The 4,434-nt window shown below is 43.1% G+C and overlaps 1 protein-coding gene across 1 annotated transcript in view; it reads right to left on the bottom strand.

Annotated features, from left to right (window-relative positions):
- The window catches only part of LOC104081695 (CUB and sushi domain-containing protein 2-like), a 306,834-nt gene that overhangs the window by 134,108 nt on the left and 168,292 nt on the right, over positions 1–4,434 (bottom strand).

Here is a 4,434-nt window from a genome sequence, read left to right as displayed (position 1 = left end):
AGTATTTCAGCTGAGTGTTTTATGACATGAGTCAATACATTTAATGGAAAAGCTGAGTAGGAAAGATATAAACACTAAGTTTTCTGACAGACTTCCACCATCAACAATATTGGGGGGTTAGGTAATGTAGAATCTTAAAAAAAAAAAAAATACACGTAATCAATGAAAACTACCTGCATGTTATCTGGACTTGTCAGTGAAACCAGAGAGCATTTCACTAGACAAAACCAAGAACAGTGCTCCAGGCCAGGGAGCTTCGAAAGCTAACTCTGAACAACAGCGGCGTCAGAACTAGTTTCAGATTAGTGTATTTTCTCCCCAAGTCTCCTAGGATCAGGCAACGTAAGATGTTATTGTTTGTTCCCAATTTGACATATATACATGCGTATGAACACCTTTACAAGCAGCTTGCATGCAGGCATCTATAGAGAGTTCTGTATTTACATATAACATATATGTAAAAACAGATGTGGAAACCCAGCAAGCTCATTCAACCAAACACCTTGGGCAGCACCGATTTGATTAAAACCAGAAAGGTCAGTAGAGAAAATCTTCATGTTCCAGCTCTGCAGAGCTCCTAAGCCTCTTAGCACCATGGGGCTAAATTTCAGCTCTAAACCTAAGCTCCCCAGAGCCAAACACTTAGTCAGCATTTCAACACCAATAAATATTGTTTAATCAATCCCTGCCTGCAGCATGCTGGCAGTTCAGAACATAGACCTTAGTCAGCTCTACCCAAACTAACCTAATACCAACAGAAATCCAAACTAGATTAGTGTGTGTGTTTATAAAGCTAGTTTTAATTTTAAATTATTACTTTATATTAAAAATATGTAAATATAAATGTAAGACTAAATTAAAATCTGGCTTTGTTCTATTTTTTTCATGTTTTAAAATTTTGTCTCTTACCACAGAATTTTAGACTATTGATTTACTTTTATACTATTGCTTGTAATAACCTCAAGCTCATGAGTAACAGAAACATGTTTTTCCCGACACCTGCCCTGTGAGGAGGACCAAGCATCTTCAGTCCACCGATGGGCAACGTAACTGCAGAAGGATTGCGGATGAGATTATGGGAGTCTGAATCCTCTTCAACAAACCCTGCATTTCTCAAGAACTTTTGAAAATGTTACCTGAACAAATTATTTATTCCCAACCATTACAAGGGGTTGACCTTGGAACTTTCAAAGAACTATTTCAATGGCTGCGGAAGGCATCAGCTCTAAGGGGAAGGTATTCTCAGAAAAAGTCATCTGAGATTAAAGGAAAGAAGGGAGAAGATAAGACCCAGGACCCCAGGAGGCTGTAAGCCCTCTCACAAGTCAAGCACTAAATTGCAGTATCAATCAGCTTGCTATAGTTGTGAGAAAGAAAAGACTTATCCAGCAAAGTGGAGCTTAATACAAATTTCTTCTGACAAACACTGGAAGTCCAAAAACATTGTTCTATTATGAGAGAATGTCTGTGTAAAAGGATAAAAATGGCTGCAGTTGAGACCTTGGAGATTTAGAAGTAATCTTCATGAACATTAATGAGCCAGATCCTCAGCTAGTAAAGACTGACACAGCTTAATTGAAAATCAATGCTGTCACACTGATTTACACCCACTGAGCATTTGTTCCAAATGCATCCAATCTTGCAGTGCAGATTTGGAGAAACCTGAATCCAGATACCTTGTGTTTTGTGTACTCTTCCTGGCGCAAATATGCTTTCTCTTTACTCACAAGTGAAGCAAAAGGACCTGGTTGGCTCCCCCTCCTCAGAAACCCTACATTAAAAATTAGATGGCATACTGCCCTCCTCAGCATGTTCCTTCCAACAGGTCCTTCAATCTGTGCATCAATAAATCTCTTAGGCATAACTGTTTCAGCACTAGGAACAGGCTTTATAATTGCATTACACTTAAAATGTACACTAAAACTTACACAGTTTAGAATAGATGGCTATTTAAACATACTCTATAAGCAATACTCTGCCCTTCTGTCAGGCAGATTTTTGGTCTTGACTTCATATGTCTCCATTAGCTGTAATTTTCGTCTCGCAATTAGGAAGAAGCGTGGCCATAAAACTGATACTGAAACTTGTTAGTAAGTTGCATACAATTTCATAATGTATTTGGCAAGTGCTAATTACCTCTTACTTAAATGTCTCTTACTTTGTAACTCAAAGCATTTGCAAAAACTTAAGAGTTTTATGGACCTGCCTGGAGGTTCGCTTTACCTCAGGATAGCGCCAGCATGGACCTTGGGCATGGAGTGTATTTCTTTGCTCATGCACAAACCCATTTTGCAAGGTCAAGAAACTACTGTACAAAAACTGCAAAGATGCCCAGAAAAACAGAAGATTTGAATGATAGGCAGAGAGTAGCTTCTACTTCTAATACATGCAGAGGACAGTCACTCCCCAGGGAAGGGTCCTTCCTTTAAGGCTCATCAGGGGACAGCAGAGCCAGAACACTAGCTTTTTTTTCCTTCTCTAGGAGGTTATGGACATAGAAGAGTATAGCAAAATAGGCAGCAGGCAGCTGTGCAGGTAAAGCTGATGAGCAGGGAAGGGAGAAGCACATTTGACATTGGAAGCTCCATGCAACATGACTCCAAAGCATGAATGATAACTGTGATCCCCAAACCGACCGGTGAGGTCACAGGGAGCAAGAGCAGCTCAGCCTTGCTATAGATCAAGCTACCAATAACATCAAAGCAAGTCAGAGGAGGAAAAAGTCAAGCTCCTTATAGACCCAAAGTTCACAGAAGGTGAACAACAGCGTAAGGAAGTCCCTATGTAATGTGCTTTGCAACTTCATGTGCTATGCTATAGGGTAAACATAAGATGTATCAAGACACTGAAAGAGTATGTCCAGAAATGCGCTTTGGATGAGATTAACTAACCAGACAGGATCTCGAAGCAGAGCCGGAGCGCGCTCTTGCCCACCCGCAGCTGGCAGGTAGGGGTGCAGCAGCACGCGCTGCCAGCCTGCCAAGAACCAGCCGCAGACAGACGTCACAGCTACCGCAGAAAGCGAGCTTTCAGACTGGTACAGTCACAGCCAGTAAGACTGAAATAGTACATTAAGATGCTCCCTAGACAATCAGGCCAGATTTGCCTTTTCCTTCTTTCAATTCCATTATCTCTTATCTATGTCCCTCTATGACTTTTCTGCTGACCTGGTCCTGCAATCCTGTAAGCACTCCAGCATCACGACCCAGTCCCCGCTTAAGGTACTGCTCAGCCTGCCTGGAGACGCTGGCATTTAGTCCAACTAGGTCTTCTGGTAGGTCAGGTCCCTTCAGGCTCCTAACTGCTGCTGCTTTAGCATCAATCGGCAGCACTACTATGGGCAGGTCCTGGCCTGAACACGAGGACGCTTCCCTGAAACATGGTAAGTCCCAAGGAAACACTTTTAAAAATGAATGAACGCTAACGTGCATTGAGGGCCTTGAAAGAAACAGTTTGATGCAAATGTTACTGCCGATACTCAGACCTTTCAAGGATCAGCCCCCACATCTAGATGAAGATTTGTGTGCCTACTTTTAGGCACCAGAGCCGAAAGAGTAAGCCATCCCTGGTGTCAGCAGGTCACAGAGAAAACTGAAAGGCATTCAAGTGCCTTGAAAAGAGATTCAAGATGACAACAAAACCAGAAAGAAGCTGACATCCAAGTGGAATTGTTCTTGTGTGTCTGCGCTGGCGGCTGCATCACAGAAACAAGCTCCCTGTCCGCAGTTGTGACGCTGTCAGATGGAGAACAGAGAGCACGTTCTTCAGAGCAGGGCTTGCAGAGGAAGCTAGGGACCCTAGGTGCTCACACCAAACGTGGAGACACAAGATAGAGATTTCTAGAAAAATCTAAAACCAACTCAAACCAGGAATCTAAGAAAAGCTTCAGCTAGAATCACCAGTCACTTCCATGAGTTAGAAGGAATACTTTTCCATCACACTTTCTCTAACTTTGCAAATACCTTCAACAACAGTAAACACAGAAGCTTGTGACAGTTGAGCATTCAAACCTGTGCTGGTTTTGGCTGGGGTAGAGTTAATTTTCTTCATAGTAGCTGGTATTGGGCTATGTTTTGGATTTGTGCCAAAAACAGTGTTGATAACACAGGGATGTTTTCGTTATTGCTGAGCAGTGCTGACACAGAGTCAAGGTCTTTCCTGCTCCTCACCCCACGCCACCAGCAAAGAGGCTGGGGGGGGCACAAGAAGCTGGGCGGGGACACGGCTGGGACAGCTGACCCCAACTGACCAAAGGGATATACCATGCTGTATAACATCATGCTCAGAATACAGAGCTGGGGGAACAAGGAGGAAGGGGGGAACATTCAGAGTGATGGCATTTGTCTTCCCAAGTCACCGTTATGCGTGACGGAGCCCTGCTTTCCTGGAGGTGGCTGAACACCTGCCTGTGCATGGGAAGTAGTGAATGAATTC

This window comes from Fulmarus glacialis, unplaced genomic scaffold (assembly GCF_000690835.1).
Source record: "Fulmarus glacialis isolate BGI_N327 unplaced genomic scaffold, ASM69083v1 scaffold6559, whole genome shotgun sequence".
NCBI classification, from domain to species: domain Eukaryota; kingdom Metazoa; phylum Chordata; class Aves; order Procellariiformes; family Procellariidae; genus Fulmarus; species Fulmarus glacialis.
Note: the sequence above shows the minus strand (reverse complement) of the source record. Positions and strands in the feature narration are given on the sequence as shown.